Below are 22100 nucleotides of genomic sequence, written 5' to 3'. Positions count from 1 at the left end.
TTTTTACCTCTTCCATCAGTTCGTATTGGTCATATTGATTACAAAGATCCCCAGTGGCCTAAGACACTGGTCTCCTAAGCCATGGATTGTGAGGTTTAGTCTTTGCTGAAGTGGCTGAAAGCAGAGTTGTGCAGCGGATGCGTGCTGGGCCCATAACCCAGAGGTTGATGGATCGAAAACATTTTCTGCTAACCAGCTTTTTATAGCATTCAAGTGCAAACAAATATTTTTTTTAAATGCGTAGTTTCATTCCATGTGTAAGTGCCATTATACATTTTTTTTTACCTCTTCCATCAGTTCGTATTGGTCATATTGATTACAAAGATCCCCAGTGGCCTAAGACACTGGCCTCCTAAGCCATGGATTGTGAGGTTTAGTCTTTGCTGAAGTGGCTGAAAGCAGAGTTGTGCAGCGGATGCGTGCTGGGCCCATAACCCAGAGGTTGATGGATCAAAAACATTTTCTGCTAACCAGCTTTTTATAGCATTTAAGTGCGAACAAATATTTTTTTTAAATGCGTAGTTTCATTCCATGTGTAAGTGCCATTATACATTTTTTTTTACCTCTTCCATCAGTTCGTATTGGTCATATTGATTACAAAGATCCCCAGTGGCCTAAGACACTGGCCTCCTAAGCCATGGATTGTGAGGTTTAGTCTTTGCTGAAGTGGCTGAAAGCAGAGTTGTGCAGCGGATGCGTGCTGGGCCCATAACCCAGAGGTTGATGGATCGAAAACATTTTCTGCTAACCAGCTTTTTATAGCATTCAAGTGCAAACAAATATTTTTTTTAAATGCGTAGTTTCATTCCATGTGTAAGTGCCATTATACATTTTTTTTTACCTCTTCCATCAGTTCGTATTGGTCATATTGATTACAAAGATCCCCAGTGGCCTAAGACACTGGCCTCCTAAGCCATGGATTGTGAGGTTTAGTCTTTGCTGAAGTGGCTGAAAGCAGAGTTGTGCAGCGGATGCGTGCTGGGCCCATAACCAGTTCGTACTGGTTGTGAAAGGTAGACATTGCCCCAGTGGCCTAATGGATAAGGCACTGGCCTCCTAAGCCAGGAATTGTGGGTTCAAGTCCCATCTGGGGTGGTCGGAAACTTTGTGGCCCAGCAGAAGCGTGCTAGGTCCATTACCCAGTGGTCGATGGATCGAAAACATTTTCTGCTAACCATAGCATTTAAGTGCCAAATTTTTTTTTTTTTTAAATGCGTAGTTTCATTCCATGTGTAAGTGCCATTATACATTTTTGTTTACCTCTTCCATCAGTTCGTATTGGTCATATCGATTAGACACTGGCCTCCTAAGCCATGGATTGTGAGGTTTAGTCTTTGCTGAAGTGGCTGAAAGCAGAGTTGTGCAGCGGATGCGTGCTGGGCCCATAACCCAGAGGTTGATGGATCGAAAACATTTTCTGCTAACCAGCTTTTTATAGCATTGAAGTGCAAACAAATATTTTTTTTAAATGCGTAGTTTCATTCCATGTGTAAGTGCCATTATACATTTTTTTTTTACCTCTTCCATCAGTTCGTATTGGTCATATTGATTACAAAGATCCCCAGTGGCCTAAGACACTGGCCTCCTAAGCCATGGATTGTGAGGTTTAGTCTTTGCTGAAGTGGCTGAAAGCAGAGTTGTGCAGCGGATGCGTGCTGGGCCCATAACCCAGAGGTTGATGGATCAAAAACATTTTCTGCTAACCAGCTTTTTATAGCATTTAAGTGCGATAAATATTTTTTTTAAATGCGTAGTTTCATTCCATGTGTAAGTGCCATTATACATTTTTTTTTACCTCTTCCATCAGTTCGTATTGGTCATATTGATTACAAAGATCCCCAGTGGCCTAAGACACTGGCCTCCTAAGCCATGGATTGTGAGGTTTAGTCTTTGCTGAAGTGGCTGAAAGCAGAGTTGTGCAGCGGATGCGTGCTGGGCCCATAACCCAGAGGTTGATGGATCAAAAACATTTTCTGCTAACCAGCTTTTTATAGCATTTAAGTGCGAACAAATATTTTTTTTAAATGCGTAGTTTCATTCCATGTGTAAGTGCCATTATACATTTTTTTTTACCTCTTCCATCAGTTCGTATTGGTCATATTGATTACAAAGATCCCCAGTGGCCTAAGACACTGGCCTCCTAAGCCATGGATTGTGAGGTTTAGTCTTTGCTGAAGTGGCTGAAAGCAGAGTTGTGCAGCGGATGCGTGCTGGGCCCATAACCCAGAGGTTGATGGATCGAAAACATTTTCTGCTAACCAGCTTTTTATAGCATTCAAGTGCAAACAAATATTTTTTTTAAATGCGTAGTTTCATTCCATGTGTAAGTGCCATTATACATTTTTTTTTACCTCTTCCATCAGTTCGTATTGGTCATATTGATTACAAAGATCCCCAGTGGCCTAAGACACTGGCCTCCTAAGCCATGGATTGTGAGGTTTAGTCTTTGCTGAAGTGGCTGAAAGCAGAGTTGTGCAGCGGATGCGTGCTGGGCCCATAACCAGTTCGTACTGGTTGTGAAAGGTAGACATTGCCCCAGTGGCCTAATGGATAAGGCACTGGCCTCCTAAGCCAGGAATTGTGGGTTCAAGTCCCATCTGGGGTGGTCGGAAACTTTGTGGCCCAGCAGAAGCGTGCTAGGTCCATTACCCAGTGGTCGATGGATCGAAAACATTTTCTGCTAACCATAGCATTTAAGTGCCAAATTTTTTTTTTTTTTAAATGCGTAGTTTCATTCCATGTGTAAGTGCCATTATACATTTTTGTTTACCTCTTCCATCAGTTCGTATTGGTCATATCGATTAGACACTGGCCTCCTAAGCCATGGATTGTGAGGTTTAGTCTTTGCTGAAGTGGCTGAAAGCAGAGTTGTGCAGCGGATGCGTGCTGGGCCCATAACCCAGAGGTTGATGGATCGAAAACATTTTCTGCTAACCAGCTTTTTATAGCATTGAAGTGCAAACAAATATTTTTTTTAAATGCGTAGTTTCATTCCATGTGTAAGTGCCATTATACATTTTTTTTTTACCTCTTCCATCAGTTCGTATTGGTCATATTGATTACAAAGATCCCCAGTGGCCTAAGACACTGGCCTCCTAAGCCATGGATTGTGAGGTTTAGTCTTTGCTGAAGTGGCTGAAAGCAGAGTTGTGCAGCGGATGCGTGCTGGGCCCATAACCCAGAGGTTGATGGATCAAAAACATTTTCTGCTAACCAGCTTTTTATAGCATTTAAGTGCGAACAAATATTTTTTTTAAATGCGTAGTTTCATTCCATGTGTAAGTGCCATTATACATTTTTTTTTACCTCTTCCATCAGTTCGTATTGGTCATATTGATTACAAAGATCCCCAGTGGCCTAAGACACTGGCCTCCTAAGCCATGGATTGTGAGGTTTAGTCTTTGCTGAAGTGGCTGAAAGCAGAGTTGTGCAGCGGATGCGTGCTGGGCCCATAACCCAGAGGTTGATGGATCGAAAACATTTTCTGCTAACCAGCTTTTTATAGCATTCAAGTGCAAACAAATATTTTTTTTAAATGCGTAGTTTCATTCCATGTGTAAGTGCCATTATACATTTTTTTTTACCTCTTCCATCAGTTCGTATTGGTCATATTGATTACAAAGATCCCCAGTGGCCTAAGACACTGGCCTCCTAAGCCATGGATTGTGAGGTTTAGTCTTTGCTGAAGTGGCTGAAAGCAGAGTTGTGCAGCGGATGCGTGCTGGGCCCATAACCCAGAGGTTGATGGATCAAAAACATTTTCTGCTAACCAGCTTTTTATAGCATTTAAGTGCGAACAAATATTTTTTTTAAATGCGTAGTTTCATTCCATGTGTAAGTGCCATTATACATTTTTTTTTACCTCTTCCATCAGTTCGTATTGGTCATATTGATTACAAAGATCCCCAGTGGCCTAAGACACTGGCCTCCTAAGCCATGGATTGTGAGGTTTAGTCTTTGCTGAAGTGGCTGAAAGCAGAGTTGTGCAGCGGATGCGTGCTGGGCCCATAACCCAGAGGTTGATGGATCGAAAACATTTTCTGCTAACCAGCTTTTTATAGCATTCAAGTGCAAACAAATATTTTTTTTAAATGCGTAGTTTCATTCCATGTGTAAGTGCCATTATACATTTTTTTTTTACCTCTTCCATCAGTTCGTATTGGTCATATTGATTACAAAGATCCCCAGTGGCCTAAGACACTGGCCTCCTAAGCCATGGATTGTGAGGTTTAGTCTTTGCTGAAGTGGCTGAAAGCAGAGTTGTGCAGCGGATGCGTGCTGGGCCCATAACCCAGAGGTTGATGGATCAAAAACATTTTCTGCTAACCAGCTTTTTATAGCATTTAAGTGCGAACAAATATTTTTTTTAAATGCGTAGTTTCATTCCATGTGTAAGTGCCATTATACATTTTTTTTTACCTCTTCCATCAGTTCGTATTGGTCATATTGATTACAAAGATCCCCAGTGGCCTAAGACACTGGCCTCCTAAGCCATGGATTGTGAGGTTTAGTCTTTGCTGAAGTGGCTGAAAGCAGAGTTGTGCAGCGGATGCGTGCTGGGCCCATAACCCAGAGGTTGATGGATCGAAAACATTTTCTGCTAACCAGCTTTTTATAGCATTCAAGTGCAAACAAATATTTTTTTTAAATGCGTAGTTTCATTCCATGTGTAAGTGCCATTATACATTTTTTTTTACCTCTTCCATCAGTTCGTATTGGTCATATTGATTACAAAGATCCCCAGTGGCCTAAGACACTGGCCTCCTAAGCCATGGATTGTGAGGTTTAGTCTTTGCTGAAGTGGCTGAAAGCAGAGTTGTGCAGCGGATGCGTGCTGGGCCCATAACCCAGAGGTTGATGGATCAAAAACATTTTCTGCTAACCAGCTTTTTATAGCATTTAAGTGCGAACAAATATTTTTTTTAAATGCGTAGTTTCATTCCATGTGTAAGTGCCATTATACATTTTTTTTTTACCTCTTCCATCAGTTCGTATTGGTCATATTGATTACAAAGATCCCCAGTGGCCTAAGACACTGGCCTCCTAAGCCATGGATTGGGAGGTTTAGTCTTTGCTGAAGTGGCTGAAAGCAGAGTTGTGCAGCGGATGCGTGCTGGGCCCATAACCCAGAGGTTGATGGATCGAAAACATTTTCTGCTAACCAGCTTTTTATAGCATTCAAGTGCAAACAAATATTTTTTTTAAATGCGTAGTTTCATTCCATGTGTAAGTGCCATTATACATTTTTTTTTACCTCTTCCATCAGTTCGTATTGGTCATATTGATTACAAAGATCCCCAGTGGCCTAAGACACTGGCCTCCTAAGCCATGGATTGTGAGGTTTAGTCTTTGCTGAAGTGGCTGAAAGCAGAGTTGTGCAGCGGATGCGTGCTGGGCCCATAACCCAGAGGTTGATGGATCGAAAACATTTTCTGCTAACCAGCTTTTTATAGCATTCAAGTGCAAACAAATATTTTTTTTAAATGCGTAGTTTCATTCCATGTGTAAGTGCCATTATACATTTTTTTTTACCTCTTCCATCAGTTCGTATTGGTCATATTGATTACAAAGATCCCCAGTGGCCTAAGACACTGGCCTCCTAAGCCATGGATTGTGAGGTTTAGTCTTTGCTGAAGTGGCTGAAAGCAGAGTTGTGCAGCGGATGCGTGCTGGGCCCATAACCAGTTCGTACTGGTTGTGAAAGGTAGACATTGCCCCAGTGGCCTAATGGATAAGGCACTGGCCTCCTAAGCCAGGAATTGTGGGTTCAAGTCCCATCTGGGGTGGTCGGAAACTTTGTGGCCCAGCAGAAGCGTGCTAGGTCCATTACCCAGTTGTCGATGGATCGAAAACATTTTCTGCTAACCATAGCATTTAAGTGCCAAATTTTTTTTTTTTTTAAATGCGTAGTTTCATTCCATGTGTAAGTGCCATTATACATTTTTGTTTACCTCTTCCATCAGTTCGTATTGGTCATATCGATTAGACACTGGCCTCCTAAGCCATGGATTGTGAGGTTTAGTCTTTGCTGAAGTGGCTGAAAGCAGAGTTGTGCAGCGGATGCGTGCTGGGCCCATAACCCAGAGGTTGATGGATCGAAAACATTTTCTGCTAACCAGCTTTTTATAGCATTGAAGTGCAAACAAATATTTTTTTTAAATGCGTAGTTTCATTCCATGTGTAAGTGCCATTATACATTTTTTTTTTACCTCTTCCATCAGTTCGTATTGGTCATATTGATTACAAAGATCCCCAGTGGCCTAAGACACTGGCCTCCTAAGCCATGGATTGTGAGGTTTAGTCTTTGCTGAAGTGGCTGAAAGCAGAGTTGTGCAGCGGATGCGTGCTGGGCCCATAACCCAGAGGTTGATGGATCAAAAACATTTTCTGCTAACCAGCTTTTTATAGCATTTAAGTGCGAACAAATATTTTTTTTAAATGCGTAGTTTCATTCCATGTGTAAGTGCCATTATAAATTTTTTTTTACCTCTTCCATCAGTTCGTATTGGTCATATTGATTACAAAGATCCCCAGTGGCCTAAGACACTGGCCTCCTAAGCCATGGATTGTGAGGTTTAGTCTTTGCTGAAGTGGCTGAAAGCAGAGTTGTGCAGCGGATGCGTGCTGGGCCCATAACCCAGAGGTTGATGGATCGAAAACATTTTCTGCTAACCAGCTTTTTATAGCATTCAAGTGCAAACAAATATTTTTTTTAAATGCGTAGTTTCATTCCATGTGTAAGTGCCATTATACATTTTTTTTTACCTCTTCCATCAGTTCGTATTGGTCATATTGATTACAAAGATCCCCAGTGGCCTAAGACACTGGCCTCCTAAGCCATGGATTGTGAGGTTTAGTCTTTGCTGAAGTGGCTGAAAGCAGAGTTGTGCAGCGGATGCGTGCTGGGCCCATAACCCAGAGGTTGATGGATCAAAAACATTTTCTGCTAACCAGCTTTTTATAGCATTTAAGTGCGAACAAATATTTTTTTTAAATGCGTAGTTTCATTCCATGTGTAAGTGCCATTATACATTTTTTTTTACCTCTTCCATCAGTTCGTATTGGTCATATTGATTACAAAGATCCCCAGTGGCCTAAGACACTGGCCTCCTAAGCCATGGATTGTGAGGTTTAGTCTTTGCTGAAGTGGCTGAAAGCAGAGTTGTGCAGCGGATGCGTGCTGGGCCCATAACCCAGAGGTTGATGGATCGAAAACATTTTCTGCTAACCAGCTTTTTATAGCATTCAAGTGCAAACAAATATTTTTTTTAAATGCGTAGTTTCATTCCATGTGTAAGTGCCATTATACATTTTTTTTTTACCTCTTCCATCAGTTCGTATTGGTCATATTGATTACAAAGATCCCCAGTGGCCTAAGACACTGGCCTCCTAAGCCATGGATTGTGAGGTTTAGTCTTTGCTGAAGTGGCTGAAAGCAGAGTTGTGCAGCGGATGCGTGCTGGGCCCATAACCCAGAGGTTGATGGATCAAAAACATTTTCTGCTAACCAGCTTTTTATAGCATTTAAGTGCGAACAAATATTTTTTTTAAATGCGTAGTTTCATTCCATGTGTAAGTGCCATTATACATTTTTTTTTACCTCTTCCATCAGTTCGTATTGGTCATATTGATTACAAAGATCCCCAGTGGCCTAAGACACTGGCCTCCTAAGCCATGGATTGTGAGGTTTAGTCTTTGCTGAAGTGGCTGAAAGCAGAGTTGTGCAGCGGATGCGTGCTGGGCCCATAACCCAGAGGTTGATGGATCGAAAACATTTTCTGCTAACCAGCTTTTTATAGCATTCAAGTGCAAACAAATATTTTTTTTAAATGCGTAGTTTCATTCCATGTGTAAGTGCCATTATACATTTTTTTTTACCTCTTCCATCAGTTCGTATTGGTCATATTGATTACAAAGATCCCCAGTGGCCTAAGACACTGGCCTCCTAAGCCATGGATTGTGAGGTTTAGTCTTTGCTGAAGTGGCTGAAAGCAGAGTTGTGCAGCGGATGCGTGCTGGGCCCATAACCCAGAGGTTGATGGATCAAAAACATTTTCTGCTAACCAGCTTTTTATAGCATTTAAGTGCGAACAAATATTTTTTTTAAATGCGTAGTTTCATTCCATGTGTAAGTGCCATTATACATTTTTTTTTTACCTCTTCCATCAGTTCGTATTGGTCATATTGATTACAAAGATCCCCAGTGGCCTAAGACACTGGCCTCCTAAGCCATGGATTGGGAGGTTTAGTCTTTGCTGAAGTGGCTGAAAGCAGAGTTGTGCAGCGGATGCGTGCTGGGCCCATAACCCAGAGGTTGATGGATCGAAAACATTTTCTGCTAACCAGCTTTTTATAGCATTCAAGTGCAAACAAATATTTTTTTTAAATGCGTAGTTTCATTCCATGTGTAAGTGCCATTATACATTTTTTTTTACCTCTTCCATCAGTTCGTATTGGTCATATTGATTACAAAGATCCCCAGTGGCCTAAGACACTGGCCTCCTAAGCCATGGATTGTGAGGTTTAGTCTTTGCTGAAGTGGCTGAAAGCAGAGTTGTGCAGCGGATGCGTGCTGGGCCCATAACCCAGAGGTTGATGGATCAAAAACATTTTCTGCTAACCAGCTTTTTATAGCATTTAAGTGCGAACAAATATTTTTTTAAAATGCGTAGTTTCATTCCATGTGTAAGTGCCATTATACATTTTTTTTTACCTCTTCCATCAGTTCGTATTGGTCATATTGATTACAAAGATCCCCAGTGGCCTAAGACACTGGCCTCCTAAGCCATGGATTGTGAGGTTTAGTCTTTGCTGAAGTGGCTGAAAGCAGAGTTGTGCAGCGGATGCGTGCTGGGCCCATAACCCAGAGGTTGATGGATCGAAAACATTTTCTGCTAACCAGCTTTTTATAGCATTCAAGTGCAAACAAATATTTTTTTTAAATGCGTAGTTTCATTCCATGTGTAAGTGCCATTATACATTTTTTTTTACCTCTTCCATCAGTTCGTATTGGTCATATTGATTACAAAGATCCCCAGTGGCCTAAGACACTGGCCTCCTAAGCCATGGATTGTGAGGTTTAGTCTTTGCTGAAGTGGCTGAAAGCAGAGTTGTGCAGCGGATGCGTGCTGGGCCCATAACCAGTTCGTACTGGTTGTGAAAGGTAGACATTGCCCCAGTGGCCTAATGGATAAGGCACTGGCCTCCTAAGCCAGGAATTGTGGGTTCAAGTCCCATCTGGGGTGGTCGGAAACTTTGTGGCCCAGCAGAAGCGTGCTAGGTCCATTACCCAGTGGTCGATGGATTGAAAACATTTTCTGCTAACCATAGCATTTAAGTGCCAAATTTTTTTTTTTTTTAAATGCGTAGTTTCATTCCATGTGTAAGTGCCATTATACATTTTTGTTTACCTCTTCCATCAGTTCGTATTGGTCATATCGATTAGACACTGGCCTCCTAAGCCATGGATTGTGAGGTTTAGTCTTTGCTGAAGTGGCTGAAAGCAGAGTTGTGCAGCGGATGCGTGCTGGGCCCATAACCCAGAGGTTGATGGATCGAAAACATTTTCTGCTAACCAGCTTTTTATAGCATTGAAGTGCAAACAAATATTTTTTTTAAATGCGTAGTTTCATTCCATGTGTAAGTGCCATTATACATTTTTTTTTTACCTCTTCCATCAGTTCGTATTGGTCATATTGATTACAAAGATCCCCAGTGGCCTAAGACACTGGCCTCCTAAGCCATGGATTGTGAGGTTTAGTCTTTGCTGAAGTGGCTGAAAGCAGAGTTGTGCAGCGGATGCGTGCTGGGCCCATAACCCAGAGGTTGATGGATCAAAAACATTTTCTGCTAACCAGCTTTTTATAGCATTTAAGTGCGAACAAATATTTTTTTTAAATGCGTAGTTTCATTCCATGTGTAAGTGCCATTATACATTTTTTTTTACCTCTTCCATCAGTTCGTATTGGTCATATTGATTACAAAGATCCCCAGTGGCCTAAGACACTGGCCTCCTAAGCCATGGATTGTGAGGTTTAGTCTTTGCTGAAGTGGCTGAAAGCAGAGTTGTGCAGCGGATGCGTGCTGGGCCCATAACCCAGAGGTTGATGGATCGAAAACATTTTCTGCTAACCAGCTTTTTATAGCATTCAAGTGCAAACAAATATTTTTTTTAAATGCGTAGTTTCATTCCATGTGTAAGTGCCATTATACATTTTTTTTTACCTCTTCCATCAGTTCGTATTGGTCATATTGATTACAAAGATCCCCAGTGGCCTAAGACACTGGCCTCCTAAGCCATGGATTGTGAGGTTTAGTCTTTGCTGAAGTGGCTGAAAGCAGAGTTGTGCAGCGGATGCGTGCTGGGCCCATAACCAGTTCGTACTGGTTGTGAAAGGTAGACATTGCCCCAGTGGCCTAATGGATAAGGCACTGGCCTCCTAAGCCAGGAATTGTGGGTTCAAGTCCCATCTGGGGTGGTCGGAAACTTTGTGGCCCAGCAGAAGCGTGCTAGGTCCATTACCCAGTGGTCGATGGATTGAAAACATTTTCTGCTAACCATAGCATTTAAGTGCCAAATTTTTTTTTTTTTTAAATGCGTAGTTTCATTCCATGTGTAAGTGCCATTATACATTTTTGTTTACCTCTTCCATCAGTTCGTATTGGTCATATCGATTAGACACTGGCCTCCTAAGCCATGGATTGTGAGGTTTAGTCTTTGCTGAAGTGGCTGAAAGCAGAGTTGTGCAGCGGATGCGTGCTGGGCCCATAACCCAGAGGTTGATGGATCGAAAACATTTTCTGCTAACCAGCTTTTTATAGCATTGAAGTGCAAACAAATATTTTTTTTAAATGCGTAGTTTCATTCCATGTGTAAGTGCCATTATACATTTTTTTTTTACCTCTTCCATCAGTTCGTATTGGTCATATTGATTACAAAGATCCCCAGTGGCCTAAGACACTGGCCTCCTAAGCCATGGATTGTGAGGTTTAGTCTTTGCTGAAGTGGCTGAAAGCAGAGTTGTGCAGCGGATGCGTGCTGGGCCCATAACCCAGAGGTTGATGGATCAAAAACATTTTCTGCTAACCAGCTTTTTATAGCATTTAAGTGCGAACAAATATTTTTTTTAAATGCGTAGTTTCATTCCATGTGTAAGTGCCATTATACATTTTTTTTTACCTCTTCCATCAGTTCGTATTGGTCATATTGATTACAAAGATCCCCAGTGGCCTAAGACACTGGCCTCCTAAGCCATGGATTGTGAGGTTTAGTCTTTGCTGAAGTGGCTGAAAGCAGAGTTGTGCAGCGGATGCGTGCTGGGCCCATAACCCAGAGGTTGATGGATCGAAAACATTTTCTGCTAACCAGCTTTTTATAGCATTCAAGTGCAAACAAATATTTTTTTTAAATGCGTAGTTTCATTCCATGTGTAAGTGCCATTATACATTTTTTTTTACCTCTTCCATCAGTTCGTATTGGTCATATTGATTACAAAGATCCCCAGTGGCCTAAGACACTGGCCTCCTAAGCCATGGATTGTGAGGTTTAGTCTTTGCTGAAGTGGCTGAAAGCAGAGTTGTGCAGCGGATGCGTGCTGGGCCCATAACCCAGAGGTTGATGGATCAAAAACATTTTCTGCTAACCAGCTTTTTATAGCATTTAAGTGCGAACAAATATTTTTTTTAAATGCGTAGTTTCATTCCATGTGTAAGTGCCATTATACATTTTTTTTTACCTCTTCCATCAGTTCGTATTGGTCATATTGATTACAAAGATCCCCAGTGGCCTAAGACACTGGCCTCCTAAGCCATGGATTGTGAGGTTTAGTCTTTGCTGAAGTGGCTGAAAGCAGAGTTGTGCAGCGGATGCGTGCTGGGCCCATAACCCAGAGGTTGATGGATCGAAAACATTTTCTGCTAACCAGCTTTTTATAGCATTCAAGTGCAAACAAATATTTTTTTTAAATGCGTAGTTTCATTCCATGTGTAAGTGCCATTATACATTTTTTTTTACCTCTTCCATCAGTTCGTATTGGTCATATTGATTACAAAGATCCCCAGTGGCCTAAGACACTGGCCTCCTAAGCCATGGATTGTGAGGTTTAGTCTTTGCTGAAGTGGCTGAAAGCAGAGTTGTGCAGCGGATGCGTGCTGGGCCCATAACCAGTTCGTACTGGTTGTGAAAGGTAGACATTGCCCCAGTGGCCTAATGGATAAGGCACTGGCCTCCTAAGCCAGGAATTGTGGGTTCAAGTCCCATCTGGGGTGGTCGGAAACTTTGTGGCCCAGCAGAAGCGTGCTAGGTCCATTACCCAGTGGTCGATGGATCGAAAACATTTTCTGCTAACCATAGCATTTAAGTGCCAAATTTTTTTTTTTTTTAAATGCGTAGTTTCATTCCATGTGTAAGTGCCATTATACATTTTTGTTTACCTCTTCCATCAGTTCGTATTGGTCATATCGATTAGACACTGGCCTCCTAAGCCATGGATTGTGAGGTTTAGTCTTTGCTGAAGTGGCTGAAAGCAGAGTTGTGCAGCGGATGCATGCTGGGCCCATAACCCAGAGGTTGATGGATCGAAAACATTTTCTGCTAACCAGCTTTTTATAGCATTGAAGTGCAAACAAATATTTTTTTTAAATGCGTAGTTTCATTCCATGTGTAAGTGCCATTATACATTTTTTTTTTACCTCTTCCATCAGTTCGTATTGGTCATATTGATTACAAAGATCCCCAGTGGCCTAAGACACTGGCCTCCTAAGCCATGGATTGTGAGGTTTAGTCTTTGCTGAAGTGGCTGAAAGCAGAGTTGTGCAGCGGATGCGTGCTGGGCCCATAACCCAGAGGTTGATGGATCAAAAACATTTTCTGCTAACCAGCTTTTTATAGCATTTAAGTGCGAACAAATATTTTTTTTAAATGCGTAGTTTCATTCCATGTGTAAGTGCCATTATACATTTTTTTTTACCTCTTCCATCAGTTCGTATTGGTCATATTGATTACAAAGATCCCCAGTGGCCTAAGACACTGGCCTCCTAAGCCATGGATTGTGAGGTTTAGTCTTTGCTGAAGTGGCTGAAAGCAGAGTTGTGCAGCGGATGCGTGCTGGGCCCATAACCCAGAGGTTGATGGATCGAAAACATTTTCTGCTAACCAGCTTTTTATAGCATTCAAGTGCAAACAAATATTTTTTTTAAATGCGTAGTTTCATTCCATGTGTAAGTGCCATTATACATTTTTTTTTTACCTCTTCCATCAGTTCGTATTGGTCATATTGATTACAAAGATCCCCAGTGGCCTAAGACACTGGCCTCCTAAGCCATGGATTGTGAGGTTTAGTCTTTGCTGAAGTGGCTGAAAGCAGAGTTGTGCAGCGGATGCGTGCTGGGCCCATAACCCAGAGGTTGATGGATCAAAAACATTTTCTGCTAACCAGCTTTTTATAGCATTTAAGTGCGAACAAATATTTTTTTTAAATGCGTAGTTTCATTCCATGTGTAAGTGCCATTATACATTTTTTTTTACCTCTTCCATCAGTTCGTATTGGTCATATTGATTACAAAGATCCCCAGTGGCCTAAGACACTGGCCTCCTAAGCCATGGATTGTGAGGTTTAGTCTTTGCTGAAGTGGCTGAAAGCAGAGTTGTGCAGCGGATGCGTGCTGGGCCCATAACCCAGAGGTTGATGGATCGAAAACATTTTCTGCTAACCAGCTTTTTATAGCATTCAAGTGCAAACAAATATTTTTTTTAAATGCGTAGTTTCATTCCATGTGTAAGTGCCATTATACATTTTTTTTTACCTCTTCCATCAGTTCGTATTGGTCATATTGATTACAAAGATCCCCAGTGGCCTAAGACACTGGCCTCCTAAGCCATGGATTGTGAGGTTTAGTCTTTGCTGAAGTGGCTGAAAGCAGAGTTGTGCAGCGGATGCGTGCTGGGCCCATAACCCAGAGGTTGATGGATCAAAAACATTTTCTGCTAACCAGCTTTTTATAGCATTTAAGTGCGAACAAATATTTTTTTTAAATGCGTAGTTTCATTCCATGTGTAAGTGCCATTATACATTTTTTTTTACCTCTTCCATCAGTTCGTATTGGTCATATTGATTACAAAGATCCCCAGTGGCCTAAGACACTGGCCTCCTAAGCCATGGATTGTGAGGTTTAGTCTTTGCTGAAGTGGCTGAAAGCAGAGTTGTGCAGCGGATGCGTGCTGGGCCCATAACCCAGAGGTTGATGGATCGAAAACATTTTCTGCTAACCAGCTTTTTATAGCATTCAAGTGCAAACAAATATTTTTTTTAAATGCGTAGTTTCATTCCATGTGTAAGTGCCATTATACATTTTTTTTTACCTCTTCCATCAGTTCGTATTGGTCATATTGATTACAAAGATCCCCAGTGGCCTAAGACACTGGCCTCCTAAGCCATGGATTGTGAGGTTTAGTCTTTGCTGAAGTGGCTGAAAGCAGAGTTGTGCAGCGGATGCGTGCTGGGCCCATAACCAGTTCGTACTGGTTGTGAAAGGTAGACATTGCCCCAGTGGCCTAATGGATAAGGCACTGGCCTCCTAAGCCAGGAATTGTGGGTTCAAGTCCCATCTGGGGTGGTCGGAAACTTTGTGGCCCAGCAGAAGCGTGCTAGGTCCATTACCCAGTGGTCGATGGATCGAAAACATTTTCTGCTAACCATAGCATTTAAGTGCCAAATTTTTTTTTTTTTAAATGCGTAGTTTCATTCCATGTGTATGTGCCATTATACATTTTTGTTTACCTCTTCCATCAGTTCGTATTGGTCATATCGATTAGACACTGGCCTCCTAAGCCATGGATTGTGAGGTTTAGTCTTTGCTGAAGTGGCTGAAAGCAGAGTTGTGCAGCGGATGCGTGCTGGGCCCATAACCCAGAGGTTGATGGATCGAAAACATTTTCTGCTAACCAGCTTTTTATAGCATTGAAGTGCAAACAAATATTTTTTTTAAATGCGTAGTTTCATTCCATGTGTAAGTGCCATTATACATTTTTTTTTTACCTCTTCCATCAGTTCGTATTGGTCATATTGATTACAAAGATCCCCAGTGGCCTAAGACACTGGCCTCCTAAGCCATGGATTGTGAGGTTTAGTCTTTGCTGAAGTGGCTGAAAGCAGAGTTGTGCAGCGGATGCGTGCTGGGCCCATAACCCAGAGGTTGATGGATCGAAAACATTTTCTGCTAACCAGCTTTTTATAGCATTGAAGTGCAAACAAATATTTTTTTTAAATGCGTAGTTTCATTCCATGTGTAAGTGCCATTATACATTTTTTTTTTACCTCTTCCATCAGTTCGTATTGGTCATATTGATTACAAAGATCCCCAGTGGCCTAAGACACTGGCCTCCTAAGCCATGGATTGTGAGGTTTAGTCTTTGCTGAAGTGGCTGAAAGCAGAGTTGTGCAGCGGATGCGTGCTGGGCCCATAACCAGTTCGTACTGGTTGTGAAAGGTAGACATTGCCCCAGTGGCCTAATGGATAAGGCACTGGCCTCCTAAGCCAGGAATTGTGGGTTCAAGTCCCATCTGGGGTGGTCGGAAACTTTGTGGCCCAGCAGAAGCGTGCTAGGTCCATTACCCAGTGGTCGATGGATCGAAAACATTTTCTGCTAACCATAGCATTTAAGTGCCAAATTTTTTTTTTTTTAAATGCGTAGTTTCATTCCATGTGTATGTGCCATTATACATTTTTGTTTACCTCTTCCATCAGTTCGTATTGGTCATATCGATTAGACACTGGCCTCCTAAGCCATGGATTGTGAGGTTTAGTCTTTGCTGAAGTGGCTGAAAGCAGAGTTGTGCAGCGGATGCGTGCTGGGCCCATAACCCAGAGGTTGATGGATCGAAAACATTTTCTGCTAACCAGCTTTTTATAGCATTGAAGTGCAAACAAATATTTTTTTTAAATGCGTAGTTTCATTCCATGTGTAAGTGCCATTATACATTTTTTTTTTACCTCTTCCATCAGTTCGTATTGGTCATATTGATTACAAAGATCCCCAGTGGCCTAAGACACTGGCCTCCTAAGCCATGGATTGTGAGGTTTAGTCTTTGCTGAAGTGGCTGAAAGCAGAGTTGTGCAGCGGATGCGTGCTGGGCCCATAACCCAGAGGTTGATGGATCGAAAACATTTTCTGCTAACCAGCTTTTTATAGCATTGAAGTGCAAACAAATATTTTTTTTAAATGCGTAGTTTCATTCCATGTGTAAGTGCCATTATACATTTTTTTTTTACCTCTTCCATCAGTTCGTATTGGTCATATTGATTACAAAGATCCCCAGTGGCCTAAGACACTGGCCTCCTAAGCCATGGATTGTGAGGTTTAGTCTTTGCTGAAGTGGCTGAAAGCAGAGTTGTGCAGCGGATGCGTGCTGGGCCCATAACCCAGAGGTTGATGGATCAAAAACATTTTCTGCTAACCAGCTTTTTATAGCATTTAAGTGCGAACAAATATTTTTTTTAAATGCGTAGTTTCATTCCATGTGTAAGTGCCATTATACATTTTTTTTTACCTCTTCCATCAGTTCGTATTGGTCATATTGATTACAAAGATCCCCAGTGGCCTAAGACACTGGCCTCCTAAGCCATGGATTGTGAGGTTTAGTCTTTGCTGAAGTGGCTGAAAGCAGAGTTGTGCAGCGGATGCGTGCTGGGCCCATAACCCAGAGGTTGATGGATCGAAAACATTTTCTGCTAACCAGCTTTTTATAGCATTCAAGTGCAAACAAATATTTTTTTTAAATGCGTAGTTTCATTCCATGTGTAAGTGCCATTATACATTTTTTTTTTACCTCTTCCATCAGTTCGTATTGGTCATATTGATTACAAAGATCCCCAGTGGCCTAAGACACTGGCCTCCTAAGCCATGGATTGTGAGGTTTAGTCTTTGCTGAAGTGGCTGAAAGCAGAGTTGTGCAGCGGATGCGTGCTGGGCCCATAACCCAGAGGTTGATGGATCGAAAACATTTTCTGCTAACCAGCTTTTTATAGCATTGAAGTGCAAACAAATATTTTTTTTAAATGCGTAGTTTCATTCCATGTGTAAGTGCCATTATACATTTTTTTTTTACCTCTTCCATCAGTTCGTATTGGTCATAATGATTACAAAGATCCCCAGTGGCCTAAGACACTGGCCTCCTAAGCCATGGATTGTGAGGTTTAGTCTTTGCTGAAGTGGCTGAAAGCAGAGTTGTGCAGCGGATGCGTGCTGGGCCCATAACCCAGAGGTTGATGGATCAAAAACATTTTCTGCTAACCAGCTTTTTATAGCATTTAAGTGCGAACAAATATTTTTTTTAAATGCGTAGTTTCATTCCATGTGTAAGTGCCATTATACATTTTTTTTTACCTCTTCCATCAGTTCGTATTGGTCATATTGATTACAAAGATCCCCAGTGGCCTAAGACACTGGCCTCCTAAGCCATGGATTGTGAGGTTTAGTCTTTGCTGAAGTGGCTGAAAGCAGAGTTGTGCAGCGGATGCGTGCTGGGCCCATAACCCAGAGGTTGATGGATCGAAAACATTTTCTGCTAACCAGCTTTTTATAGCATTCAAGTGCAAACAAATATTTTTTTTAAATGCGTAGTTTCATTCCATGTGTAAGTGCCATTATACATTTTTTTTTACCTCTTCCATCAGTTCGTATTGGTCATATTGATTACAAAGATCCCCAGTGGCCTAAGACACTGGCCTCCTAAGCCATGGATTGTGAGGTTTAGTCTTTGCTGAAGTGGCTGAAAGCAGAGTTGTGCAGCGGATGCGTGCTGGGCCCATAACCCAGAGGTTGATGGATCAAAAACATTTTCTGCTAACCAGCTTTTTATAGCATTTAAGTGCGAACAAATATTTTTTTTAAATGCGTAGTTTCATTCCATGTGTAAGTGCCATTATACATTTTTTTTTACCTCTTCCATCAGTTCGTATTGGTCATATTGATTACAAAGATCCCCAGTGGCCTAAGACACTGGCCTCCTAAGCCATGGATTGTGAGGTTTAGTCTTTGCTGAAGTGGCTGAAAGCAGAGTTGTGCAGCGGATGCGTGCTGGGCCCATAACCCAGAGGTTGATGGATCGAAAACATTTTCTGCTAACCAGCTTTTTATAGCATTCAAGTGCAAACAAATATTTTTTTTAAATGCGTAGTTTCATTCCATGTGTAAGTGCCATTATACATTTTTTTTTACCTCTTCCATCAGTTCGTATTGGTCATATTGATTACAAAGATCCCCAGTGGCCTAAGACACTGGCCTCCTAAGCCATGGATTGTGAGGTTTAGTCTTTGCTGAAGTGGCTGAAAGCAGAGTTGTGCAGCGGATGCGTGCTGGGCCCATAACCAGTTCGTACTGGTTGTGAAAGGTAGACATTGCCCCAGTGGCCTAATGGATAAGGCACTGGCCTCCTAAGCCAGGAATTGTGGGTTCAAGTCCCATCTGGGGTGGTCGGAAACTTTGTGGCCCAGCAGAAGTGTGCTAGGTCCATTACCCAGTGGTCGATGGATCGAAAACATTTTCTGCTAACCATAGCATTTAAGTGCCAAATTTTTTTTTTTTTAAATGCGTAGTTTCATTCCATGTGTAAGTGCCATTATACATTTTTGTTTACCTCTTCCATCAGTTCGTATTGGTCATATCGATTAGACACTGGCCTCCTAAGCCATGGATTGTGAGGTTTAGTCTTTGCTGAAGTGGCTGAAAGCAGAGTTGTGCAGCGGATGCGTGCTGGGCCCATAACCCAGAGGTTGATGGATCGAAAACATTTTCTGCTAACCAGCTTTTTATAGCATTGAAGTGCAAACAAATATTTTTTTTAAATGCGTAGTTTCATTCCATGTGTAAGTGCCATTATACATTTTTTTTTTACCTCTTCCATCAGTTCGTATTGGTCATATTGATTACAAAGATCCCCAGTGGCCTAAGACACTGGCCTCCTAAGCCATGGATTGTGAGGTTTAGTCTTTGCTGAAGTGGCTGAAAGCAGAGTTGTGCAGCGGATGCGTGCTGGGCCCATAACCCAGAGGTTGATGGATCGAAAACATTTTCTGCTAACCAGCTTTTTATAGCATTGAAGTGCAAACAAATATTTTTTTTAAATGCGTAGTTTCATTCCATGTGTAAGTGCCATTATACATTTTTTTTTTACCTCTTCCATCAGTTCGTATTGGTCATATTGATTACAAAGATCCCCAGTGGCCTAAGACACTGGCCTCCTAAGCCATGGATTGTGAGGTTTAGTCTTTGCTGAAGTGGCTGAAAGCAGAGTTGTGCAGCGGATGCGTGCTGGGCCCATAACCCAGAGGTTGATGGATCAAAAACATTTTCTGCTAACCAGCTTTTTATAGCATTTAAGTGCGAACAAATATTTTTTTTAAATGCGTAGTTTCATTCCATGTGTAAGTGCCATTATAAATTTTTTTTTTACCTCTTCCATCAGTTCGTATTGGTCATATTGATTACAAAGATCCCCAGTGGCCTAAGACACTGGCCTCCTAAGCCATGGATTGTGAGGTTTAGTCTTTGCTGAAGTGGCTGAAAGCAGAGTTGTGCAGCGGATGCGTGCTGGGCCCATAACCCAGAGGTTGATGGATCAAAAACATTTTCTGCTAACCAGCTTTTTATAGCATTTAAGTGCGAACAAATATTTTTTTTAAATGCGTAGTTTCATTCCATGTGTAAGTGCCATTATACATTTTTTTTTACCTCTTCCATCAGTTCGTATTGGTCATATTGATTACAAAGATCCCCAGTGGCCTAAGACACTGGCCTCCTAAGCCATGGATTGTGAGGTTTAGTCTTTGCTGAAGTGGCTGAAAGCAGAGTTGTGCAGCGGATGCGTGCTGGGCCCATAACCCAGAGGTTGATGGATCGAAAACATTTTCTGCTAACCAGCTTTTTATAGCATTCAAGTGCAAACAAATATTTTTTTTAAATGCGTAGTTTCATTCCATGTGTAAGTGCCATTATACATTTTTTTTTACCTCTTCCATCAGTTCGTATTGGTCATATTGATTACAAAGATCCCCAGTGGCCTAAGACACTGGCCTCCTAAGCCATGGATTGTGAGGTTTAGTCTTTGCTGAAGTGGCTGAAAGCAGAGTTGTGCAGCGGATGCGTGCTGGGCCCATAACCCAGAGGTTGATGGATCAAAAACATTTTCTGCTAACCAGCTTTTTATAGCATTTAAGTGCGAACAAATATTTTTTTTAAATGCGTAGTTTCATTCCATGTGTAAGTGCCATTATACATTTTTTTTTACCTCTTCCATCAGTTCGTATTGGTCATATTGATTACAAAGATCCCCAGTGGCCTAAGACACTGGCCTCCTAAGCCATGGATTGTGAGGTTTAGTCTTTGCTGAAGTGGCTGAAAGCAGAGTTGTGCAGCGGATGCGTGCTGGGCCCATAACCCAGAGGTTGATGGATCGAAAACATTTTCTGCTAACCAGCTTTTTATAGCATTCAAGTGCAAACAAATATTTTTTTTAAATGCGTAGTTTCATTCCATGTGTAAGTGCCATTATACATTTTTTTTTACCTCTTCCATCAGTTCGTATTGGTCATATTGATTACAAAGATCCCCAGTGGCCTAAGACACTGGCCTCCTAAGCCATGGATTGTGAGGTTTAGTCTTTGCTGAAGTGGCTGAAAGCAGAGTTGTGCAGCGGATGCGTGCTGGGCCCATAACCCAGAGGTTGATGGATCAAAAACATTTTCTGCTAACCAGCTTTTTATAGCATTTAAGTGCGAACAAATATTTTTTTTAAATGCGTAGTTTCATTCCATGTGTAAGTGCCATTATACATTTTTTTTTTACCTCTTCCATCAGTTCGTATTGGTCATATTGATTACAAAGATCCCCAGTGGCCTAAGACACTGGCCTCCTAAGCCATGGATTGTGAGGTTTAGTCTTTGCTGAAGTGGCTGAAAGCAGAGTTGTGCAGCGGATGCGTGCTGGGCCCATAACCCAGAGGTTGATGGATCAAAAACATTTTCTGCTAACCAGCTTTTTATAGCATTTAAGTGCGAACAAATATTTTTTTTAAATGCGTAGTTTCATTCCATGTGTAAGTGCCATTATACATTTTTTTTTACCTCTTCCATCAGTTCGTATTGGTCATATTGATTACAAAGATCCCCAGTGGCCTAAGACACTGGCCTCCTAAGCCATGGATTGTGAGGTTTAGTCTTTGCTGAAGTGGCTGAAAGCAGAGTTGTGCAGCGGATGCGTGCTGGGCCCATAACCCAGAGGTTGATGGATCGAAAACATTTTCTGCTAACCAGCTTTTTATAGCATTCAAGTGCAAACAAATATTTTTTTTAAATGCGTAGTTTCATTCCATGTGTAAGTGCCATTATACATTTTTTTTTACCTCTTCCATCAGTTCGTATTGGTCATATTGATTACAAAGATCCCCAGTGGCCTAAGACACTGGCCTCCTAAGCCATGGATTGTGAGGTTTAGTCTTTGCTGAAGTGGCTGAAAGCAGAGTTGTGCAGCGGATGCGTGCTGGGCCCATAACCCAGAGGTTGATGGATCAAAAACATTTTCTGCTAACCAGCTTTTTATAGCATTTAAGTGCGAACAAATATTTTTTTTAAATGCGTAGTTTCATTCCATGTGTAAGTGCCATTATACATTTTTTTTTACCTCTTCCATCAGTTCGTATTGGTCATATTGATTACAAAGATCCCCAGTGGCCTAAGACACTGGCCTCCTAAGCCATGGATTGTGAGGTTTAGTCTTTGCTGAAGTGGCTGAAAGCAGAGTTGTGCAGCGGATGCGTGCTGGGCCCATAACCCAGAGGTTGATGGATCGAAAACATTTTCTGCTAACCAGCTTTTTATAGCATTCAAGTGCAAACAAATATTTTTTTTAAATGCGTAGTTTCATTCCATGTGTAAGTGCCATTATACATTTTTTTTTACCTCTTCCATCAGTTCGTATTGGTCATATTGATTACAAAGATCCCCAGTGGCCTAAGACACTGGCCTCCTAAGCCATGGATTGTGAGGTTTAGTCTTTGCTGAAGTGGCTGAAAGCAGAGTTGTGCAGCGGATGCGTGCTGGGCCCA

At 41.6% G+C, this 22100-nt stretch overlaps 9 non-coding genes across 9 annotated transcripts; all 9 read left to right on the top strand.

Annotated features, from left to right (window-relative positions):
* The first annotated feature begins 1022 nt into the window (after nt 1–1022).
* trnar-ccu lies at nt 1023–1095 on the top strand. Its single transcript has one exon. It is a non-coding gene; the product is annotated as a tRNA-Arg (tRNA).
* Nucleotides 1096–2532: 1437 nt separating this feature from the next.
* Nucleotides 2533–2605, top strand: trnar-ccu. The gene has a single exon. It is a non-coding gene; the product is annotated as a tRNA-Arg (tRNA).
* A 3108-nt stretch (nt 2606–5713) lies between these two features.
* Nucleotides 5714–5786, top strand: trnar-ccu. Its single transcript has one exon. It is a non-coding gene; the product is annotated as a tRNA-Arg (tRNA).
* A 3386-nt stretch (nt 5787–9172) lies between these two features.
* On the top strand, nt 9173–9245 carry trnar-ccu. Its single transcript has one exon. It is a non-coding gene; the product is annotated as a tRNA-Arg (tRNA).
* Nucleotides 9246–10405: 1160 nt separating this feature from the next.
* Nucleotides 10406–10478, top strand: trnar-ccu. Its single transcript has one exon. It is a non-coding gene; the product is annotated as a tRNA-Arg (tRNA).
* Nucleotides 10479–12194: 1716 nt separating this feature from the next.
* trnar-ccu lies at nt 12195–12267 on the top strand. Its single transcript has one exon. It is a non-coding gene; the product is annotated as a tRNA-Arg (tRNA).
* Nucleotides 12268–14540: 2273 nt separating this feature from the next.
* On the top strand, nt 14541–14613 carry trnar-ccu. Its single transcript has one exon. It is a non-coding gene; the product is annotated as a tRNA-Arg (tRNA).
* Nucleotides 14614–15495: 882 nt separating this feature from the next.
* trnar-ccu lies at nt 15496–15568 on the top strand. Its single transcript has one exon. It is a non-coding gene; the product is annotated as a tRNA-Arg (tRNA).
* Nucleotides 15569–18398: 2830 nt separating this feature from the next.
* Nucleotides 18399–18471, top strand: trnar-ccu. The gene has a single exon. It is a non-coding gene; the product is annotated as a tRNA-Arg (tRNA).
* Nucleotides 18472–22100: the final 3629 nt, after the last annotated feature.

The sequence above is a fragment of the Oncorhynchus mykiss genome, chromosome 7 (assembly GCF_013265735.2).
Source record: "Oncorhynchus mykiss isolate Arlee chromosome 7, USDA_OmykA_1.1, whole genome shotgun sequence".
NCBI lineage: Eukaryota > Metazoa > Chordata > Actinopteri > Salmoniformes > Salmonidae > Oncorhynchus > Oncorhynchus mykiss.
The sequence above is the reverse complement of the archived record's forward strand: the minus strand, read 5'-3'. Positions and strand labels throughout refer to the sequence as shown.